Source organism: Chrysochloris asiatica, unplaced genomic scaffold, assembly GCF_000296735.1.
Source record: "Chrysochloris asiatica unplaced genomic scaffold, ChrAsi1.0 scaffold00107, whole genome shotgun sequence".
Classification (NCBI taxonomy): Eukaryota; Metazoa; Chordata; class Mammalia; order Afrosoricida; family Chrysochloridae; genus Chrysochloris; species Chrysochloris asiatica.
Genome location: NW_006408625.1, coordinates 2,023,038 through 2,047,847, shown reverse-complemented (window position 1 = coordinate 2,047,847; position 24,810 = coordinate 2,023,038). Strand labels below are relative to the sequence as shown.

Below are 24,810 nucleotides of genomic sequence, written 5' to 3'. Positions count from 1 at the left end.
ATTATTTGCTCAGCATACAGGTTGAATAAGTATGGTGAAAGAATACAACCTTATCTCACACCTTTTTTAATTTTAAACCATTCAGTGTTCCCATGTTCTGTTCGAACAACTGCTTCTTGGTCCATGTACAGATTCCTCATGAGGAATACAGTAGAAGAACTGAATTTGACACATTTGAATTAGGTGTTGGGGAAGAATACTGAATATACCATGGACTACCAGAACAAATATGTCATACAAGTGGAACCAGAATGCTCCTTAGAAGCTAGGATGGCAGTGAGACTTGCTTCTCATACAATGGATGTGTTGTCAGGAAGAACCAGTCCCTGGAGAAGGACATCATGCTTGGTCAGCGAAAAAGAGGAAGATGCCCAAAGAAATGGACTGACATAGTGGTAGCAACAATGGACCCAAACGTAACCTGTGAGGATGGCACAGGTCGGGCAATGGTTCATTCTCTTGTGCACAGGGTTGCTATGAGTTGGAATTGATTCAATGGTAGCCCACAACAACATATCGTATATATACCAAATGTCCTTTGAGTTTGGGGAACATAAAAGTTTCCCAAAGGGATAAAATCAGGACTATTAGAGTCCTGGTGCAGCATTATACAATAAGCACTGTACTGCTTATCTTAAGATATTCTAAGATATGCAGATGATACAGCCTTGCTTGCTGAAAATAAAGGACTTAAAATACTTACTGATGAACATCAAAGGTATGGGCTGCACCTCAGTACAAATAAAACAAAAATCCTCACCACTAGACCAATAAATTGGAGAAAAGACTGAAGTTGTCAAAGAGTTCGTTTTGCTCGGATAAGCCACCAACACTCATGGAAGCAGCAGTCAACAAATCAAACACTATATTGCATTAGGCAAATATGTTGCACAAGAGAAGACTAAGGTGCACCTGATCTCATATGCATGTGAAAGTTGGACAATGAATAAGGTGGACAGTAGAAGAATTGATGCATTTGAGTTATGGTTGGGAGGAAATGTTGAAATGTACCATGGACCACCCAAAGAACAAATGGATCTGTGTTGGAAGAAGTACAGCTAGAATGTTCCTTAGAAGCCAGCATGGCCAGACTTCGTCTCTCATACTTGGTACATATAATCAGGAGGGACCGGTACCTGGAGAAGGACACCATGCTAGGTAAAAGTGGAAGGTCAGTGAAGAAAAGGAAAAGCCCCAGTGAGATGAACTGACACAGAGCAGCAGCAATGGGCCCAAGAGTTGCAACAACTGTGAGGTTGGCACAGCGCCAGGCACTGTTTCGTTCTGTTATGTATCAGGTTACTATGAGTTAGTATCAACTCAAAGGCACCTAACAACACTGGACTGCTAACCACAAGCTTGGTGGTTCAAACCCACAAGCTGCTCCTTGGAAACCCTAGACAGGGTTGACATAAGACAGAAGTGACTCAAAAACACTTAACAACAGGGTGGATGGAATAAGGTTTCCCAACAAAATTCTCTTAGTAAAGTCCTTGCTATCCTGGAAGAATGAGCAGATACATTGTTGTAATAGGGGAAAAAAATTCCTCGGCACACTTTTACTAGGCTTTTACTCTACAGCCTATTTTTCAAAGAAGTTTAATTAAAACTTCTTCCTAATAAGCCCCATGGTGATCCTGTGTCCTTTGAGAAAAGCTATCAAGATGACCCCTTTGAATGGACCTTTTTATCTGAAGGCATGTCCTGGTATGGCAATGTGCATTAACATGCTGGACTACAAAGTCAGTTTGAACTGCAAGGTAAATGGTTCACGCTCACCAGCCGCTCCTTGGAAATCCTATACAGCGTCGGAACCGACTCAACAACACTTAACAACAACAACAAAGAAAGTAAGTAAAACAAGTGTATCACTGACAGAACTTGTCTGCAGCCATCCACTAATGGCAGACACATGCTTAAACACATTTTATTTGGAATAAACCTGTGTATGTATGAACTGGAATCCTAGTAGCCATTTATTACTTACCTTCGTGTGTGTATGTATTGTGTGTGTGTGTGTGTGTATTAAGACTATTTTTTCCTTTTTGAAGCTGTGGGATACAGCCCTGGTTCAAACCTACCAGCCGCTACCTATAAACAGAGAGTCACATACACAGAGTCATTATGACTCAGAACCAACTCGATGGCACTTAACAACAACAATGACAATTTTTAAGCATCATACAGAATGAGGCACTGGTGTTTCAACAGCATAATCCTTGCCTATTATGTAGGAAATCAGGGTTCGGTTCAGGCCAACATAGTTCATGTCCAGTCATCTCTCATCTATCAGAGAAAACTTGCATGTTGCTATGATGCCAATCAGGTTTCAGCAGAACGTCCAGACTATGATGGACTAGGAATAAAGGCCTGGTGATCTATTTCCAAAAGTAGCTAATAAAAACCCAATGGGTCTTAATAGTCTGATCCACAACTGATCAAGGATTTGGCCCAGGAACAGACAGCGTTTCATTGTAAATGGGATCACTATGAGTAAGGGGCCAGCCCAGTGGCAAGGAAGAACAAAAACATAGATACATACACATATACATATATATCTCAATTCTCCATTACACTGAACTCTGCCACCTTGCACTCTGAGCTTTTGTTTCCCAGCTTGTCAAACAAGTATTTAAAAAAAAACCTACAGTCAATAGGTTATCTGATTCCAAGTTTAGGAATCACTTCACCTTTGTCCCACGCATTGACTTGGCACAAAGTTAGAGGCAATACGCTATCCAAGTCTTGAAACCATATAATCTTAAGTTAATGATGGCTCTATGATATGATAAATGAAAGGCACTACCGGCACCCTCTCCCTTTCAAAGGTCAAAGAAAAACAGTTTCTACCAGCTGTAAACTTGAATCTCATTTTGTTACCAATATTCCAATTTTTCCCAGCCACAGTGGCTGCTTTTCAAATATTTATTTCCAAGAATTGGAAAGTTGGACAATGAATAAGGAAGACCAAAAAAAGAACGGATGTCTTTGAATTATGGTGCTGGCAAACAATACTCAAAGTACCACGGACTGTCAGAAGAAACAATAAATCTGTTTTGGAATAAGTGCAGCCAGAATGCTCCTTAGAAGCAAGGATTCGTAGACGTCAGCTTGTATACTTTGGGCATATTGCCAGGAGGGACCAGTTCCTGGAGAAGGACATCATGCTCTTAGTAAAGTAAGGTCAGCAAAAAGGAGGGCGTTTCTCAATGAGACAGACTGACACTGAGACCTCCACAATGGGCTTGAATACTGAAAGACAATGAGGACGGCGTGGACAGGGAGTATTCTGTTCTACTAAACACAAGGTCACTACGAGTTGGAACCCACTCCACAGCACCTAACAACATTCCCAAGTATGCTTTATCCAAGTCTCTTGGCATTCACACAACTGTCTTCTTTATTATCCCAGACAGAGTATAACCCAAAGCAAATGAGCTAATGAGAGTAAAGAATTGCTTGGTCTCCAGCTGTTCCCAGTCCCCACTTCCACAGGTACATTTGCAACCTCACACTTGAGGAAGCTCATCTACTTCAGCCCAGAGCACTGATGGCGAATTCACACCTGGTTCACAAAGCTGACAATGCTCCCAAATCAGACTCAAAAGCCAATTTTCCCATCAATCTGATGATCCAATTCTACTGGAACCTTCTCTTCCTTTTTCTCCTAGGGGTATAACTCCAAGTGCTTCACAAAGAGCTTATTTTAAAACATGATTAAGTCCCATCCTTTTAGAATACATGATATTCCTTTTTATGTGTCACAGAATCAGTTAAATTGATTCTAGTACACATAGAAAGGTGCATAGTTTACCTGGAAGTCTATATTGACTCGTTTTCCTTTTAGAAGCTCCAATTTTCAAGCACCATTAAAGTGAGAGCAAGATTTAAACTGACTGACAGCAGGGAACATGTTGAAAAGGAGACTCAGCATCTAGTCCCTTAGGGTTTTACTTTCAAATTGCAAACATCCTGAGGCAAACAGCTGTGCTGGGAAAGGGTCCCTCACAGACTTAGAATCACTCTAGCTTTGACAAGGGGACGATCAGAACCCTGTACCTATTACCTCTGGTATCTGAAAGCATCCCTTATGTAACCGAAATTCGTCTATGTCAGTTTCTGGCATGCTGGAAGCTATGCCACCAGGATTTCACACATGGAGACAGGCTTCAGCAGAGTGTCTAGACTAAGAAGAAAAACCTAGTGATGCACTTCCAAACCTTAGCCAATGGAAACCCATGGCTCACAGACTATTATCCGACACTTCAACTTGCCTCCCCTGGATGTATCATTGGGAGAGACCAACTGTTTGGTAAAGTGGAGAGCCAGCGAAGACAAGGTAACCCCTCAGTGAGATGGATTTATACAATGGCCACAGAAATGGACTCAAACACACCTAGGTGCTGTGAACACGTGGCCAGTATGTTGCTCATCACCTCCAGGCTGTGGGTGCCCTAAGTACAACATTGGAAACTGAGATGCTCCGGGCTGCTTATGGGCTTCATCATAAACAAAGCATCCCAACGACCAGGGTGTGAGCCACAAGGCATTTCTGAGAGCTCACACTGGCTCCAAAATCGGGATCCCTGCTCCTTCTAGGTGATGCCGGAACTTCACCGGATTGCTTTGATTTCGAAGTCTCAAACATTTTTTTCCACCTTTTACAGGTGCAGTCTTCTCACTTTTCTATAGCTCAATTTCCTTCTCTGGCACAGGTTCTGCCTTACGCAGGTTCTGGCTTTCACAGGTTTTACTGTACATGGCATGGAGAATAAGTGATACAGTACATCTGGGGGGAAATTATCAGTATGCAAGCACATAGCCGCTCAATCTGACTCTGAATCTATCCCAGCTAGCAGAATGACACTGGCACCCCCTCTGTACATTTATGGGCTGTCACCCCCACAGGAGTATCAGGAAGATAACGCACGTGTGTAAACATATACATTATATGGAGAAATCTGTAACAATTACTTGGTCCGCCTTTAAAGTTCCTAGGAACAGCCTTCAGTTCAGAATCGTGTGTGTATGAGCAGTCCATGGGATCCGTCACCAAACAACAGATATTCTGCAGTGCCTTCTCCTTGCAAGATGCTGGGACAAAGAATGGCCCTGCAAAGGTCTCACGATCTACAGATGATGAACACACACACACAGACAACCAGCAACACAATAAAGGGCTGGCCTGAAAATTTCATTCTGAAACTCTGCCAGTAGAAACACTGTGGTTCACTATGGGACATAGTCCACAAGTGACCGAGGGGATGAGCTGACACAGGACTGCTGTGCACAGTCTTCCTGAAGCAGGGCCAACTTAAATGGCAGTTTAAAAGACAATGCAAAGTGAATAAGGAGCAAGGAGTTATCTTTGACTAAAAGTTAGCAATCAGCAATTCCTAAAAATAGCTGTTATGCAAGTTAAAACAAAGTCATCAAGATAGAAGCAGAACACCATCGTAGGGAGAGAACGGAGTAGTAGAACAAAGTCAGACAGGCTCCAAGGCCACTGACTCAGAGAACCCTGCTCAATAAGAACCAATGATAACAGTCTGGGGTAGACTGGAGCTCAAGGTGGAGCCTTCCAGGGATTGGCCCAGACCCAGAGGCAGAGCTGTATTTACACAACATTTGCTTAATGGGACTTGCCCTAAAGTCCTGCCAGGGTGTGACCTGACCAGACCCGACCTCTAGCTAGAATCAAGTGGAGACACATGAGAAAACTACAGTTGGGCTGGAAGCAGAAGCCAAACTTCCATCCAAGAAAAAGGGCAGAAGCTAGGAAACAAGTTGGGCCAGAGTGCAATGCTCCAAGTTGGCATCAACTAGAAGGTGGCCACAGTCCATCTGTGTCCCTTCTAGGCATATAGGCATGCTGGCAACCCAGCCGCAACCCTACACTCCCCTTGGCATTCTCTCTGCAAATCTGGTTTGGGCACAATTCTTTATAAGGCTAAGAGATGGGGCGAATACCCAATACACACCAGAGGCTACAGATACAGTGACCACTTCAGGCAGTGTGGAGATGTCGGTGGAAATGACGCAGCAGAAGTAGTCATCAAAAGTAGACAAGAGAGACCAGCAAGTCAGACCCAGCAACTTCAATTGGAGACCATTACTCTGTTGTTGTTGTTGTTATGTGCCCATGGAGTTGGTTCCGACTCATAGCGACCCTGTACATGGTTTCCGAGGCTGTAAATCTTTATGGGAGCAGAAAGCCTCATCTTTCTCCTGCAGAACAGCTGGTAGTTTCGAACTGCCGACCTTGAGGTTCACAGCCCAATTTGTAACCACTATGCTACCAGAGCTCCTTAGAAATACTCTAATGGAAATGGCTACCCATGTAGGTCTCCTTCCCAATGCTCACATAACATTTGAGCTGAGAGGGACCTTAAAAGGTTACCAGCTCAGACAGGATCCAAGATGGCAGACTAGGCAAATAAACCATTCAGACCCTCTACAACAAAGATTCAAGAAACTAAGTGAAATGGATACAGACGTCAATCCTGGGACCCAGCACTCCAAAGGGAAGGTTAGAGAGGTATCCAATACTGATGAGAGGAAGAAACTGCATGAACAGTCAACAAGGAGGTATAGGAAGCATATGCAATGATAAACTATCAACTGGCATAGCATAACCATTTTGAACTACTGCAAGCAGCATTCTGATCAGAGAAAGAACGAGGTAACTGGCTTTGATCACCCAGGACTACACCAACACTCACACTGAGGATCAGTGACCATAGAGATGAAAGTCCCCCTCCCTTACCTTGTACAACCTTCTAGTGACCAGAGGCATGACTTCCCCAAGCCCTACCTACCCAGCAGGTGGTCACATCCCGCCCCCTACTGCCAGTGCTATGCCCATGTTGTTTCTTTATCCCTTCTTCTTCCCTCTTCCCACTCCTCACCATTATTCTTTTTCTTTTTGATCCTGCAGAGCAGAAAGCCTGTAACATACTCCGCCCGCCCCCGCCCCCACCTCACTGCCTCGGAGGGTAGTAGCACCCATTCATGCCCCTCCCCAGTTGCAGACACAGAGCTGTGTTGCCATGGCCGCTCGCTGTGTTTCATGGCTAGTACTTTTGCCAGTACTGTGTTGTTGGGTTTGTTCCCCCATCTCTTTGTTCCTTTTTCTTAGTCCTTCCCTCTTCTTCCTCACCCATTTTGTTTTTTGTATTTCCTTTTTTGATCCCACAGAGTAGGTCCCCCTCACTCCAAGGTAGGCAGTGCCCTCCCGCCTCTCTGTGAACACATATGAGCTCCCGGAGACATCCCACACCTGCCCACTGCAACTGAGTTTGCCAGCTCAATCTGGGCCACTACTGCGTCATTATTTTCCCATCTTTATTCTTTTTCTTTTTTCCTTTCTTCTTAGTTCTTCCCTTTTCCTGACCTCAACCCCACTTGTTTTACATTTTTTTCTTTTCTTTTTACATGTAATTTTTATTCTTTTAACAAACATGTAATTAACAGATGTAATTTTATTCTTCCTCTCCTCCCTGTTTTTTGATTCCACAAAGCAGTACCCTGCGTCCTCTCCTCATCATGCACCATCTCCACATTCAATACCACCCACCCTGACCCCCCACACTTCCACGGAGCAAGCCCCACTTTGCTGCCACAGCCACGTTTCAGAAGTTAGCACTTGTACAAATACTGCTCGGCTTTTGGTGTTGGTATTGATTTTGTGTTATTTTCTCAAAGTAGAATACCTGCCCTGAGGACCAGGTATATTAGAGCAAAAACTCAAGGTGAGGCAAAAAACATACAATCAACAAATGAATACACCAACACCACAATGTCCGAGAGACAACTACAGAACTTGAAATCACATAATAAAACAAGACAAAAAGGCTCAAACAACTGACCAAATCAGAGCCAGAAAATCTTCTAGCAGAAGAAATGCTTTTCGAACTACCTTCTAAGGAACTCAGATTTATACTTAAGTCCTTCCAGCAAATTAAAAAAGAGACCAAAGAAACCACAGACAAAAACATAGAAAACAAAATTCTAGAAGAATTCAATAAATCCACACAAGGACAAATTGACAAAATAAGTGGAAAATTAGAAACCATACATAAACAGCAAGTGTAAATCCAAAAATTAAGGCTAAGATTTCAGAAATACGTAGATAATATATTAGGAGGGTGGACAGAGGAGTGTAACTGAATCAGTAGAAGACAGAATTAGTGAAATTGAAGACAAATAAATCTCTTAATATTAATCAGTTAGAGGAACAATCAGAGAAAACAACAAAAAAGAAAGTCTAAGAATTATGTGGGAGGACCATAAAAATAATTAACATACATGTAATTTGGGATTTCAAGGAGTCTTGGTGTGGCACTGTGAGTTAGGGTTAATGCGACAGACTGCAAAGCCGTGTGAACTGCAATGCGGTCAGTGGTTCAAGCTCACCAGCTGCTCCTTGGAAACCCTATACAGGGTCACTATGGGTCGAATCGACTCGACCGACAGCACTTAATAACAAGAACAATTGTAATTCCAGAACAGTATGAGACAGACAATAAAAAGCACCAAGAAAACTGCCAACACTTTGTTGAAAGAAAACTTCCTTAATATCATTAAAGACAGTAAGACAGACATTCAAGAAGCTCAACAAACCCCAAATAGGATAGCTACCAAAAGAAAATAACCAAATCATAATCAAACTTTCCTAAATCAAATACAAAGAAATAATCCTGAAAGTAGCTTGGAAAAAATGAAAAGTTACTTACAGATGACAACCAATAAGACTAAGCTCTGATTTTTCAGCAGAAACCATGCAAGCAAGGAGGCAGTGGCAAGCCATATATAAACCCCTGAAGGAAAGAAAAAACTGCCAACCAAGAATTATATAAACCGCAAAATTTTCCTTCTAAGACAATAGCAAAATGAAGGTATTCCTAGAAAAACTAAAATTAAGGGAATATGCACAGCTATAGCAACCTTACAAGAAATGCTAAAAGAAATCCTTCGACAGAGGACCAGCAATGGCAAACAACAACCGGAGATTAAGGAACAGGACACCATCTCCCAGAAGTCAACCCAGAGATAGAGGTATCAGTAACAAATGATGACAATTACAAAGCAAAAAGAGGGACTAAATGATATAGTTACAGACCTTCCACATGGAGAGGAAGTCAAGAAGATATCAAGAAACATTGTTAAGAGTGAATGATTAACCTGTATTCTAAATTCACAGATGAAGAGTAATTTTGTTCCAGGTTAGAATTTGGAAGAATTTGGGGATAATATAATGGGGTCGGTGCACTTTTGGTTGTATGGGTGTTAGTTGCATTATGTTAGGCATAAGTATGAATTTGAAATTGTCTTTAGTTAAAGATTATGTGTGGTTTAAGGAGACTGATGAGAAAGACGAGGCTTTCAGAAGGAAGATGGAGCTTTTTGCTCCCGCAAATATTTAAAGCTATGAGTTGGAACCAACTCAACAGCACATACCAACAGCGACAACAACAAGGAAATATGTACAGGTACCAAGTTGACAAGAGGTAGACAGTGACAGTTAAGGTTTGGTGCTACAGCAGCAGGAGTCAGACAGAACTCAACTTGGAAAACTTAAAGAGGGAAGTTTACTGTCAGCAGCCAGAGTGTCAGCTCAAGCCCAAAGTGAGGAGGGGAACAGGGTTTTATACAAAAACAGAGTCAGCTGGGGTGGTCAATTCCAGCAGACCCTTATCCTGTAAGTGGGACTAAACCCACCAATAAACCCTTATCTTGGTTGTGTGGATGGGCTAAAAAAAGAGTGCATGATGGCACTATGAATAACCAAAACAGTAGTCATAAAAACACTTGTCCCTGATAACCAAAGATGCCTATCTAGACAATGTCTAAAACTAAAATGCAGGCAATATAATGCAAACTAATATGGCAAATGATTATATTAACTGATGCTAAAAAGGCATTTGACAAAATGTAACATTATTCTTGATTTAAAACACACACACACACACACACACACACACACCCCAAAAAAAAACCCCAGCAAAACAGGAGTAGAAGAGAAATCAACATAATTAAGGGCATATACACAAAACCAGTGGTTAACAGTCTCAATGGAGAGAAACTAAAAACATTCCCCTTGCTATCAAAGGGAAAAAAAAAAAAATACACGGAGACTGAATACATACAGCTCAAAATCTACTGAGTAATGAAGCAATAAACCATGAAGTTTTAAATTTCCTTACGGCAAATGAAAATTAAAATCTAACAGAACAAAACCTCTGCAACATAACAAAAGCAGTATTCAGAGGAAATTTATAGCAATAAATCATTAAGTGCACACATTAGAAAAGAAAAACAAGAAACAAAATGAACGTTTTAATCTACCATCTCCAGCATTTAGGCGGGGAAAGCAGCAAAATAAAGCTACGGTCCCCAGAAGAAAGTAGAAAATTAAGATTGGAGCAGAGATAAATGAGACAAAATAGAAAGAAGAAAAAAAACAAAACAGAAAGAATCAACAAGACTAGAAGTTAGTTCTGTGGAAAGTTGAGTAGATTAATAGAATTAACTAGCCACTGACAAATTTAACAAAGGATAAGATAAAGTAACAAGAACAAAAATTGAATTAGGTGATATCACAACAGAAACAACTGTAATTAAAAGCATAATAATAGAATATTATGAGGAACTGTGTACCAACAAATTTGACAACCTAGAAGAAATGGACAAATTTCTAGAAACACTATCTACCCAAGCTAATACAATCTGAGGTAGACAATTTGAATAGACCCATCACAAAAGAAGAAAAAGATCAGGTCTCACAAAAACTCTCAACATAAGAAGTCCTGGCCCAGACAGCTTGACTAGTGAATTTCACCAAACATTCTACTCAAACTATTCCAGAATATAAAAAAGGATGGAATACTCCCAAACTCATTCTATGATGCAAACTTAACATTGACACCAAAATCAGGCAAAGACACCACTAAAAAAGAAAACTATAGACAAATATCATCATGAACTTGGATGCAAAAACTGTCAACACAATCCTAGCCAACAGAACTTAAAAGTAATGTGGGATTCATACCAAGGATGCAAGAATAGTTCTACCTTAAAAAAACAATCAACATAATTCACCACATAAATAAAACAAAGGACCCGAACCACATAATGATATCAACTGATGCAAAAAAGGCATTTGACAAAATCTCTAACACCATTCTTGATTTAAGGGGGGAAAAAATTCATCAAAATATGAATAGAAAGGAAATCCCTTAACATAATTAAGGACATATATACAAAACCAATGGACAACATTATTCTTAATCACTCCTATTCAATACTGTACTGGAAGTCCTAGTCAAAGCAACACGGCTACAAGGGAAAATAAAAGGCATCAAGATTGCCAAAGAAGTAGAACTCTATTTGTGGCACTGTAGGATAAGCACTGGACTACAAACCACAAGGTCAGTGGTTCAAATCCACCAACCACACTTTGAAACCCTAACACAGGACTCAATGGTCCTTAACAACAACAACAACATGCTTCTATAACATAGAAAATCCCAGAGACTCAACAAGAACACTACTGGAACTTATATGGAAAAGATCAAGAAATTATGGGAAAAAATTAAGAGACACAAAAGGCCGTTACCAAGATTATTCCAAAACACCAGTACGAGAAACCAAAAGAGAGCCACATAAGTGTAAAAATGAATATACTATGCTCATGGGTAGGAAGACTCAACATTGTAAAAATGTCAATACTCCCCGCAAAGTGATACTTTTACAGATAGAATGTAATCCTGATTGAGATTCCAACATCATCTTTAAAGCAACGAAAAACACTAATCACCAACTTAATATGGAAAGGGAAGAAATCCCAGAGAAGCAAAGCACTAACTAAAGAACGACAATGTAGGAGGCCTATTTTCCAACCTCAAAACAGCACTGATACAATGACAAGTACATACACCAATGGAACAGAACTGACTCATCCACATGCGTACAACTGCTCTTTTGCAAAAGGTCAAGCCCATTAAATGAGGAAGAGACAGTGTCTTTAACAAATGATGCTGGAAAAAAACTGGATATCCCCTTATAGAAAAATGAAGCAGGATTCATATCTCTCACCATGTACCTAAACTAACCCGAGATGGATCAAAGACCTAAAAATAAAACCTAAAACTATAAAGGCTGTCAAAGACATTGACTTCACTAATCTGCTGTGACAATTGAATGAGATAGATTTAAAGAACTCAGCACCGTACTTAACACATAGGAAATTCTCAAGAAATGTTACTATTGTATTTACTGTATTGTATTGTATTTATTGTAATGTATTGTATTATTATATTAATGTATTATTGTAATGTAATATATTGTATTTATTGTAATGTATTGCTGTTGCTGTTAAGTACAGTCAAGTTGCTTCTGATTCATAGAAACCCCATATAGGGTTTCTGAGAAGGGTCTGGTGAGTTTGAACTGCTGATCTTGAGGTTAACAGCCTGACTCGTAACCATTACTCTATCAGAGCTCCTTCCTCATAGTATGGGTGGTGGTTGTACACAGTGGAGTCATTTCCGACTCATAGGGAGTCTTCATAGAGTTTCCAAGGCTATAAATCTTTATGGGAGCAGAAAGTTTCATCTTTCTCCCACAAAACAGTTGGCAGTTTCGAATTGTTGACCTTGACGTTAGCAGCCCAACTCATAACCACTACGCTACCAGAGCTCCTTTCGTCATAGTATTGTTGTTGTTGTTAAGTGCGATCAAGTAGATTCTGACCCATAGTGACCCTGGTACAGGGTTTTGAAGGAGCAGTTGGTGAGCTTGAATCGCCAACTTTGTGGTTCAAACCAACTTTGCAGTCCAGCGCATTAACCCATAGCATCACACCAGGACTCCGCATGATAACCTAATTTTTTTTTTTCTATAAGATGTAAAAAAGTCAAACTGCAAACCACAAGGTCAGCAGTTCAAACCCACCAGTTGTTTCTCCAAAAGCTATACAGAGGATTGCTATGAGTTAGAAACAGCCTAACACACTTAACAACTGTAGTGTAGACCGCAATGTCAGTTTGAACCGCAAGGGTCAGCGGTTCAAACTCACCAACCGTTCCTTGGAAACCCTGTACAGGGTCGTTATAAGCCAAAACCAACTCGACAGCACTAACAACAGCATAGGTTGATTAACTCATAGTTTTGGAATTCCTGAAGAATGGATTTACATGGAAGTGTTGGGATTTGTGGTTTTGTTGATTCTTATAGAGATGTCTATAACTTCTAAAGAAACATATTCTTTCACAAATGCCAGTATTACAAACCAGTTTTTCAATGAAATACTGGCTTTCCTCAATTTAGCCACATCATTGGAAACTACCCAAATAAATTCTGCTCTTGTTGAGTAGTTCTGATTGATTGCCACTGAATGGATTGTAACCAACAGTGACCCCATGTCCGCCAAGAAGAGCTGCTCCTTAGGATTCTCATGCCTGTGACCTTTTGGAAGTAGATCACCTGCCCTGTCTTCTGAGGTGTCTCTTAGGTGGGTTTGAACTGACAGCCTTTCAGCTAGAAGTCAAGTACTTAACTGCACCATCCTGGAAGGGACTTGTATTACCCAAATAAACTCCGTATTATGGAACATACATATTAGAGGTGGAACTTATAAAGCAATAAGGCAAAGTGCCCATTTAAAGCACCAGAATTCGTGCATGTTGTTTTTCAAGTGTGGCAATAGTATCCTAACTTTAAAAAAAATAATAAAGAAATCTTAAAATTTGAGTTACTTAAATTACATATGAAATGTGATATCTGTGGTTAGCATAGATAGGAAATAGCTAGGATTTGCCCCAGTTGAAAAGTTCAGATAGAAATTTCTCTTTAACTTAGTTGTTCAGAAATTCGGGGTAATGTTTATTCTATTTAGTCAACAAATACGTATTGTAGACATCTAGATCATTTAGACATACATCTTTTGGTTACCCTTGGACACATATTTTTTTTTATGTCTATTGTTTTGATTATTAGTAGTTGCCATCATTCAGGCTTACTAATGTTTAGCCTATACACAAGGGGTCTTCAAAAAATGCCTGGAAAATTCCAATATTTTTTCATTCCACTTTTTCCATGAACTTTTTGAAGCCTCCTTTATATACAACAATTCTTGTTGTGGTCATTTGTACACTCATGTTCTGTTTCTTGCATTTCAACTGACCTAAGGCAGAAGGAGCTCTGGTAGCATAGTGGTTACGAATTGGGCTGCGAACCACAAGGCCATCAGTTGGAAACTACCAGCTGTTCCGCAGGAGAAAGATGAGGCTTTCTGCTCCCGTAAAGATTTACAGCCTTGGAAACCCTTTTCAGGGTCGCTATGGGTCGGAACCAACTCCATGGCACATAACAGCAAGAAGGCAGAGGCTGAGAGAGTCCTGAACAGTACAAGATGGATCTTCCCTGCAAAGGACTCTAGGGAAGAGCCAGAGTACTTTATTGAGCAGAGATCTGACTTGATGGGTAATGTCAGTGGAAACCCATTACTAGTACAAACAATTCCATTAATCTTGGTTTGAATGCTGCACGGAGGCGCATTGTTTTCCCTAAGCTATGTGGTACATCACCACCCAGACTATTGAGCACAGATCCAGTCTGGCTGACTACTCTTGAGCTTCCTTGTCTGATATAGGATTTCTGGTGCTGAACTCTGTTAAATTCCCTAATATATCCTTGTTTTGATTTAAAAAATAATAATAATAAGGATAAAATAAATTAGGGGCATAAATTTGAAAGGTCTTCAAAAAGTTAATGGAATGAAAAGATCAGGAATTTTTCTACAAACTTTTGGACCCTCATACACTATCAAATGTAAAAAAAATTCACAAACAGCCAAAGACAAGCTAGACAACTAGGACCTCCTAAAAATTAAACCTTTATGTACATCAAAAGAATTCACCAAAAGAGAACCTATAGACTAGGGAAAAAATTTTAGCCACAACATGTGGGGACAGGGGACTACACTCTAAAATTGATAGAAAACTTCAATGTATCAACAGCAAAAATAAGTCAAACAATCCAATTTAAAAATAAGCAGGGGACATGAAGAGACACTTCACAAAATAAGATATTCCAGAGGCCAACAAACACATGAAGAAATGCTTGCAGTCATTAGCCATTACCTAAAAATGAAACCAAACCCACTACTATTGAGTGGATTCTGACTCATAGCCGTTGTTGTTGTTGTTAAGTGCCGTTGAGTTGATTCTGACTCATAGCAACCCTGGTACTGGGTTTCCAAGGAGCAGCTGGTGAGCTTGAACTGCCAATCTTGCAGTTCAACCGGCTTTGCAGTCTGGTGCATTAACCCACAGCACTACACCAGGATTCCATAGCCATTAGGGAGATACAAATCACTCACCCCAGAATTAATAGCAAAGTTAGAAAAAACGGAAAACAACAAATGCTGGCAAAGACATGAAGAGACCGCTACCCTTATGCGCTACTGGTGAGATTGTAAAATGGTGCAACCACTGTGGAAAACAGTATGGTATTTCCTTAAAAAGTTGGGAATAGAAATACCATATGACCCACTACTAAGTATATATCCTAGATAAATAATGAGCATGGACACAAACAGATATACGTACACCTATGTTCACTGCAACACTATTCATAATAGCAAAAAAGGTAGAAACAACCTAAATGCCCATCAATGGATGACTAGATAAGCAAACCATACAAGACAATAGAATGGTATACTTTACAACACTAAAAATAAACAATTGTTTTAAAAGTCAATGTTGCTATGACTCATTCTAAGAGTGAAAAAATAGGGGAAACCAGCTCAAGTTACTCCCCAAAGCAGCAATCCCTTCTTCAAAATCCCAGACAGGAAGGCATTAAATTTGAGGAGTCCTGGTGTGGCGCTGTGGGTTAATGCGCCAGACTGCAAAGCCCTTTGAACTTCAAGGTCAGCAGTTCAAGCTCACCAGCTGCTCCTTGGAAACCCTGTACACGGTCACTATGGGTTTGAACCAACTTGAGAGCACTTAACAACAGTAAGTGCATGAAGCTTAGTATTTTGTCTGCGGTTTTGACCATTAGAAAGTTCTGCTTTCCCCATCCAAGAAACCATCCCATGAATGCTTGTGAACTACAGGGTGAGCCGATAGGCCTGGGTTAGAATCTCAATCCCCCCACTTATGAGTTTAACAAACTGAATTTATTGATTCTCCTGGAACCTTGGTTTATTCATCAAACAGAGCAGGAGTCAGGAACAAATCTAGGCTGCTGCCTGTTTTTGTAAATACAGTATTACAGGAACACAGCTACACTCATTTATTCACCTACTGTGTATGTATAACAATCGGTTATATATGTACAACATCAAACTATGTATATATGACAGCACAGCTGAGCAGTCACAACAGAAACTGTGTGGCCCACAACGCCAACAGTATTTACTACTTTTATAGAAAAAGTTTGCTAATTCCTGCAATAGGGTAGCCCGTTGAGGGACTATTCTGAGGAATTAAATGCAGCAAGATTACTGACCACCAGCTTGTTTCCATGGGTGTCTCGGGTGATACTGGAAGCTTTGCCACTGGAATTTCTAATACCAGCAGGGCTAGCATGGTGGACCAATTTCAGTAGAATGTCTCAACTAAGACAATCACAGAAGAAAGGCCTAGTGACCGACTTCTAAAAATTAGACATAGATATTCTATGGATTACAAAGAATATTGTCCCATAAAGCCCCCTAGGCTGGAAACACTCAAATCCATAGTGGTCACAACATGGACTCAAGCAAACCAATGACCATGAAAGTGGTGCAGGTGGGGCAACGATTTGTTCTGCTGTACATGAGTCTCCATGAGTATGAATGAGTGGCAAGGTGTCCCTGATGCCAGGCTCCACAGCTGAGTAAAATACACTATACTTTAATGATGCAAAATACACTGAATTGGATTTAGGTGGTTTCCTGACTTAACTGATTTTCTTTCAACTCCCTCTAGTCTGTTGCTGTCTCTCTCAGAAAACCAGGACAGAATACAAGCACATTCCAGACCCTCAGAAAAACAAACAAACAAACAAACAAAAAAGAGGGACCAGCTCCTCTCCTTTGATGTAGATGCACATTTTCTGTGCAAGAGTCTAAAACTGGGTTCCCTTTAAAACACAGTCATGAGAGTCCATCGGTCCTGGGAAGCTGTGGATTATCAAAGCTCTCAGATTCTTTTCCAAATGAAGACCGTTGGGCCAGGTTTCCCTCAGACTTAATAACTGCCTGGCTTCCTCCTTCTATCTAGTCAGTTTAATCTGTCGGGTTTAGCTCATCCCCACAATTAGTGTAAACCTTCTGTTCATTAATCCAAATCTGTCCTTTAGCGAATGTTTACTGAGGTCTCATGTGCTTGTTGCAAAAGGAGAAAACAAGACCCAGTCCCTGATCTCAAGGAGCTTCCAGGCTTACGGAAGGAAATGACATCTTAAAATAATTATACAAATAGGCATGTAATCACAACTGTGATTAAGCAGAGAGGACAAGGTAATTTGATGAGTCAGCTATGACACCCAGTCTAGTGTCACCAGCAGGTTCTCTAAGGCCCATCAGCACCTGCTCAACTACTACAAACCAGACTAGCACAGCCTTGCTCACTTCCAGGCACTGACCGGGACCTCACACTAACCCCAGCTGGCAGCCCTTTCTCTTCCCACCCCAGTTCGGAACACCCAAAGTCAATACCTCCTTCAACTCATTCCACTGGAAGGGCATGCTCTTTATCTTAACTGAGCACAGGCCAACAGCTCCAGTGCCCTAAACACATCCCTGTCTTGATTCTCAATGAGGTGAAAGCGGGGTGTGAAGACCAGAGGGAGAGTCTATCCCCTGACCCCCTGCAGGGACATTTGGTGATGCCTGGAGTCTTTGGGGGTTGTTACAAGAAGAGAAGCTAACTAGCTGCAATCCCGTGTGCACACAGTAGAACTGCTCCACAGGGTTTTCAAGGTTGTGAGTTTTCAGAAACAGACCACCAGACCTGTCTTTCAAGGGTCCTCTGGGTGGGTGTGAACTGCCAACCTGGTTAGTATCTGCGTGCTTAACCACTGCCAGAAATGCTGCTAAACATTCTACAATGCAAAGGACAGCTTGTACAACACTCAATTATCCAGCCCAAAATTTCTCTAGTGCTGAGGTTGAGACCCATGCTCACAAATAATGCCCCCTTACCCACTCATCACCTTCTCTGAGCTTATGTGCCAGCCTTCTGGTAATGGTGCTTTTACAATAAAGGGCTCTTCCCAGTCCCTTGATGTGTTTGGAGTCCCCAGACTATGCAAACAGTTAACACATTCAGCTATTAACCAAAAGGCTAGAGTTCTGAATCCACCCAGAAGTACCTCAGAAGAAAGGCATGGCAACCTACATCCAAAAAACTCAGCCCTGGAAAACTCTATGGAGCACAGTTCTTCTCTGATACACATGGGGTCCCAATGAGTCAGAAGCAACTCAACGGCAGGTGTGCCTACCCTACTTGATTGGATTCCTGGTGTGGTGCTGTAGGATCAGCACTGGACTTTGAATCACAAGGTCGCCAGTTCAAACCCACCAACTACTCCTCAGAAAATCTATACAGGGTGGATATGAGTTGGAACCGACTCGATGGCACTTAACACCAACACCCTACTTGATTAGAAATTCGATGAGATAAAGGGTCCCCCTGCCAAGACCCCAGCAGATGCTGTATCATTCAGATGTTCAATAAACACAGCATATGAATAAATGAAGAAATACTATTGGTTCCAATGATAAGTTTGTTTAACAGTCTATGTTGCCCATTTACAGTTTAGCATTTTCACTCGCTCCCATTTCATTAGAATTCACCTTAAAACCAAGCCCATTACCATAAAGTCGATTCCAAGTCACAGTGGCCCCAGAGGGAAAAGAGGAACTGCCCATAAGGCTTACAAGGTGATAATCATGAAGGAAGCAGGCTGCCACATCTTTCTCCACAGAGCAGTTGGTGGGTTCGAACTGCCAAATTTCCATTTAACAGCTGAGCCCTTGAATCGCTGCCCTCAAGGTATTTTCTTGTTCCGGTTTGTCAGAATGCAATGCTACTTTTGAAAGCTGCAGATAGCCATGCAATGGACCCAAAGGAGCCTGCCACTGAACAGGCTGCCCTACACAAGCCAGACCCCACTTCACCCCACAAGGACAGCCACTCCAGTGTGTAAGTGGGAACTTGTCCATGGCCGCTGGCAGAGCCTCACCATTAAGTAAACCCTAACAATTCAGCCTTTCAGCCACCAACCTAATAAACTTTTCTTGGCATGGGCAACTTTGGCTTGGCGACACATTCATTTTCACGTCTTAAATTAGTACGTGTCAGAAATGAATGGAGGCTGAGAATCTGCCATGTGTCTTGCAGTCTGTAGCTGGCTTATCTGGGTCAGCAACCCATGGTGCCTAGACCACACTTTCAGACTCCTTTCTCCATGAAGATCTCCATAACAAACATCAAATGATTTGTTTCTCTCATCAAACTCCAACTAGTGTTTTATTCAGCCACTTAGGACTGTTTCAAACTGAAAGCAGCAAGTTGGAATGATGAAAGCTACTCTTCTGCTGTGTGTGCACCAAAACTCACCTGCTGACAGTCGCGGCTTCCCGAGGATGCCAGAAGGACTTGTCCTCCAAGCATTTCAGAGCTGCTCTCTTACTGAGCAGCTAATCTGGCCATAAGTGTGAGCTTTTAGCTGACCCTGCTGCCCTGAATGGTATTTCTTTACATCTTAATAGATTCCCCCTTCATGTGAGGCTTCTCACTCCCTTTTCCCATGGTGCCTGGGTGGACTTTGAAAATGGCATCCTTCAAGCCCTACCAACCCACAGTCCACTTTCAAATGCATAGCTAGACTCCGAATGTCTGAAAACCACATACCACACTCTCAGGCAGACTTCCTGGGGAAACCAAGCCCAGAGTCCCTGGAGGCCAGGCTGAATGGGGTGGGGCATGGTGAGAGGAAGTGACCAGATAAGCAAAGTCAAACCTGGCAGGATAGGTTCATCAGGAACAAAACAGGGAGTGAGACATAGATGAGAAAAGGAGATGAAAGGAAGGGAAAGACAGTGCATAAGAGAACTGAGCTAGTTCCCCACACCCCACTGTCAGCCCCTGGGACTCTTTCCAGATCTAGTGGGTAGTTAAGGAAGGGAAGTGAGAAAAGGTTAAGACCCAGGTGTTCAAAAACACTGTTACACAATCTGTGTGTGTGTATGTGTGTGTGTGTATTTGATTCTTTGTCTTGTTAAACACCACTTACTGTGTGCCTGGTACTATGCCAAGCTCCTCACAAACATCGCATACTGATCAATGTTTAATCCTCACAACAATCTAATGAGGTAAGTATGATTATTATTCCCATTTTAAGGTGAGAAAATCGTTTCAGGAAATCAATGGCTTTCCCAAGGTATACTGTGGAGTCAGGGAATTGGATCCAATACCTTGAACTACTATTCTAATGTCTGAATATGTACCCTTTGAGGCAAATAATCAAGGATGTGGCACTGTAAGGTAAGTACTGGACTGCTAACTGCAAGGTTGGTGGTTCAAACCCACCATCCGCTCCTTGGAAACCCTATATATACAAGGAAGCTATTAATATATGGTGTATGTGAAAATATGCCATGGTATTTCCAATAACCTCATATGCATGTGAATGCTGGATAGTGAATAAAGAAGACCATAGAAGAATTGATGCATTCGAGTTACAGTGTTGGAGGAAAATATTAAAACTACCATGGACTGCCAAAAAACAAACAAATCTGTGTTGGAAGAAGTACAGCCAGAATGTTCCTTAGAAGCCAGGAGGGCCAGAACTTCGTATCTCATACTTCGCACATATTATCAGGAGGGACCAGTCCCTGGAGAAGGACATAATGCTTGGTACAGTGGAGAGTCAGTGAAAAAGAGAAAGTCCCCCCTATCCCCCCAATGAGATGGACTGGCACAGTGGCAGCAGCAATGGGCTTTAAAGTGTAGCAACAATCCTGAGGTTGGCGCAGGACTGGACAGTGTTTCATTCTGTTGTACATAAAGTTGCTTTAAACTGCCACTGACTGGACGGCACCTAACAACAACAACATGAGCCGGAACAGACTCGACAGCACTTAACAACAACAACTGTGTACTTAGCTTATTACCCAGCATGAGAAACATAAAAGCCATGCTCTCTACTCTCATAAAACTACTAATACCCGGGGGAGCCTGAATCACATGTGGTTAGTTTTTAGTCCAAATGACTAAGGGATCCAGGAAATAAGAACACTGGAGTTGAAACTGGTCAGATCATTTCATATTTACCTCTTATTTCTCCGGTTATAACTTCTATCTAATGCAGATAATATTCTAGACAGTGATGTTTTTAAATTGCCTGCATTAAAACTCTTGGAAATGGATAGTGGTGTTTGGAACACAAGATGATGAATGTAACTGCGGTTGTTTACAGTTCTCCAGTCGGTCCCATCTCATGGTGAGCTCGTGCACAGGAAAATAAAGCACTGCCCAGTTCTGCATAACTGTCAGCAAGTTCCAGTCCATCACTGCTGCTACTGTGCCAACCCATCTCACCAAGGGTCACCCTTGCCCTTGCTGGACCTCTACTTTGCCAAACACAATGTCCCCCTCCAATAGCTTGTCTTTTCCAATGACATATTTGAAACAAGCCAGTTGGTAATACTGTGTTGTGACCCACTGCCACGCCTTTCTTCCCAGTCTGACTCAGTCTGGACGCTCGCGCCATTGAAAACTGCCACCACGGGTGTCCTCTGTTGGTGCTTGAAATATCAGTGGTATTTGAAATTTCCAGTGTCACTACAACACAAAGTCACCACGGTAATGGCAAACTGACCAAGAAGTGGTGATAAATGTAATTAATGTCAGTGAATTATACACTTTAAAATGGTCAAAACAGGCAAGGTTTTTTTTGTCATGTGGTTACGAATCGGGCTGTGAATCTCAAGGTCAGCAGTTCGAAACTACCAGCTGATCTGCAGGAGAAAGATGAGGCTTTCTGCTTCCCTAAAGATTTTCAGCCCTGGAAACCCTATGCAGGGTCACCATGAGTCAGAACCAACTCCATGGAACACCAGCAACACAGCAATAGTATTTTACCACAAATGTTTTCTAATAATCTACATTAGTCTCTGGTAGCATAGTGGTTACGAATCGGGCTGCGAACCTTAAGGTCAGCGGTTCGAAACTACCAGCCACTCCGCGGGAGAAAGATGAGGCTTTCTACTCCCGTAAAGATTTACACCCTCGGAAACCCTGTACAGGGTCGCTATGGGTCGGAACCGACTCGACGGCACTTAACAAACCAACCAAAACATTAAAAAGAACACCGCTTCTGAAGATGAGGCCTACAAAAAAACACCTCAAGCCAATCAAACAAACCAAAAAAACCCTCACTGCCATCAACTCTATTTTGACTCATAAGGACCCTGTATAGGTTTCTGAAGCTCTAATTCTTTATGGAAGCTCTAACTCTTTCTGCTCTGGAGCAGATGCTGAGTTTGAACTGCCACCTTTGTGGTTAGCAGTCCAGTGCTTATCCTACAGCATCACACCAGGAGGCCTACAAAGCCCATGTTAATTAATAATATTCATAAAGCAGAACAGATTCATTCAATGCTTGAATCTACTCATGCAGAGCGACTTCCTGCTTCCACACCCCCACTGAGAACACAGTCCATCCACTGTTATGTGAAAAGCTCTCCTAATCCTCCAAGCCCAGGGAGGGGCAAGGATGAAAGTACAGGCAGATAAAATGTCATCCTGAAAAGCATTCCACTTCCTCTCCCAAACAATTCAATCCGCTGCCAGATGCTCTACATGAGATGGAATACAAGGGGAAGCTTCAAAAGGTTCATGGAAAAAATTCCAGTATCTTTTCATTCCATTTGTCCACGAACTTTCTGAAGCCCCCTTATCAACTGGAAATGGGAGGGCTGTATCTTCTATCTACTATCTACTCCTAAACTTGTTTGAATAATAGTGGTGGTGGTGGCTATGTGCCGTGGAGTCAGTAGGAGGTGGAAAAAATGCCCAGAATAAGGTCCCAGGGAGTGAGTGACTGTCTAGGCTCACCAGAAAATACGATAAAGGGGAAGATTCTCCTTCAGTCCTACTGCACAGCTGGAAAAGCCATTTTAGTGAGAGAAAAAGAGCAAAGTGCCTAAGTCTGGCAGGCTGCACCAGTCAGTAGGGGTGTCTCTGCATTTATGGACTGCAGAGTAGCATGCTCAAGCCAGGAAAAGCACACCATACGCTGTGGTACAGAAGGAAATAAAAATTCTGAGTATCTGAAGTCAGAGAAGCTCTTGAGAACAAAGTTGGGGAGTGTTTTCCTTGCATCTCAAACAGCAGTTCACAGACTGGTTGAAGCTACTGAGTAGCAAACACTACTTTCTATATTCACATCCCAGGTGTACATCTACATATGTAATTATACTAATTAATAAACTCATAAGACATATTCCTAGGTAGCAAACAGCCTCTTAGCACTTACTAGCTTACCAGATTTCTAAACTCCTCTGTATACATTGTGCAATTCAGCATCTCACCCACTGAAAGTCTACTTTATGGAGTCTTTGGGTGATACAAATGGTTAATGCACTGGGCTGCCTGCCAATGGAAAGGTTGGAGGGTCGAGTCTACCCACAGGCATCTCGAAGAAGAGCCAGGAGATCTAATTCCAAAAGTTCAGCCAGTTCTACTGGATGCTCACAGAGTCAACAGGAGTTGGAACTGACTCCAGGGCAACTGGTTAATGTTTTCTACATAACGCATATGCCATGTGGTGGCTGTTGTTAAGTGCTGTCTAGTCGGTTCCAACTCATAGTGACCCTGTCTGTATAGGGTTTCCAAGGCTATAAATCTTTGCAGGAACAGAAAGCCTCATCTTTCTCCCTTGAAGTGGCTGCTAGGTTCAGAGCACCAATCTTATGGTTAGCAGTTCAGTGTTTACCCTACAGCCACCATGTTCTCTATAACACCCATGTTGTTATTCTTGTTGTTGTTAAGTGCCTTGGAGCTGGTTCCAACTCATAGCCACTCTGGATAGGGCTTCTGAGGAGCGGCTGATGAGCTTGAACCACTGACCTTGCAGTTCAAACCGACCTTGCAGTCCAGCGCATTAACCCACAGAGCCACGACAGGACTCCGTAACACCCATAGCTTAGCTTTTGTCGAGCAGTTTGTCACTCCTTAGTCTATTAAATGCCACACACAAAAGGCTGCATCCTCCCATCATTCTCCTAGTGGCAGATGCTTTCTGCTGCGTGCCCACAAACCATTTGCTGCTGCTGTTAAGTGTCCTTGAGTCGGTCCCAACCCATAACAACCCTATAGGGTTTCCGAGGAGTGGCTGGTGAGTTTGAATCACCGACCTTGTGGTTAAAACCAACTTTGCAGTCCAGCACATTAACCTGCAGCAGCACACCCATAAACCACAAAGGGTGGGGAGAGAGTTTAATGCAGAAGAGGCAAACCAACTGAGTTGATCTTCTCAAAAGTGTAAACATTAGAACTGAATCAGCATTAAATATTGACCTCTTAGAACAAACAAGATGGTGGATCGGGTGGACCTATAGCAGAGAGCTCTGCCAACAACAACACAGAATACCCGACCAAGCAGGCTCAGGGGATGGTCCCAGAACTCTGAACCACATATAAAGGAATTCTTAGAAGGTTGGAAGGCTCACAGCTGGGGGAATTTGTGGCAGAAGCAAGAAATCTATTGCTTTCTAGTCCAGGACGCTCGGCTGCTCCAGGAGCCGCC

At 42.0% G+C, this 24,810-nt stretch overlaps 1 protein-coding gene across 1 annotated transcript in view; it reads right to left on the bottom strand.

The window, feature by feature from the left end:
• The window catches only part of DAPK1 (death-associated protein kinase 1), a 274,182-nt gene that overhangs the window by 232,122 nt on the left and 17,250 nt on the right, over positions 1-24,810 (bottom strand). The window lies entirely within an intron of this gene.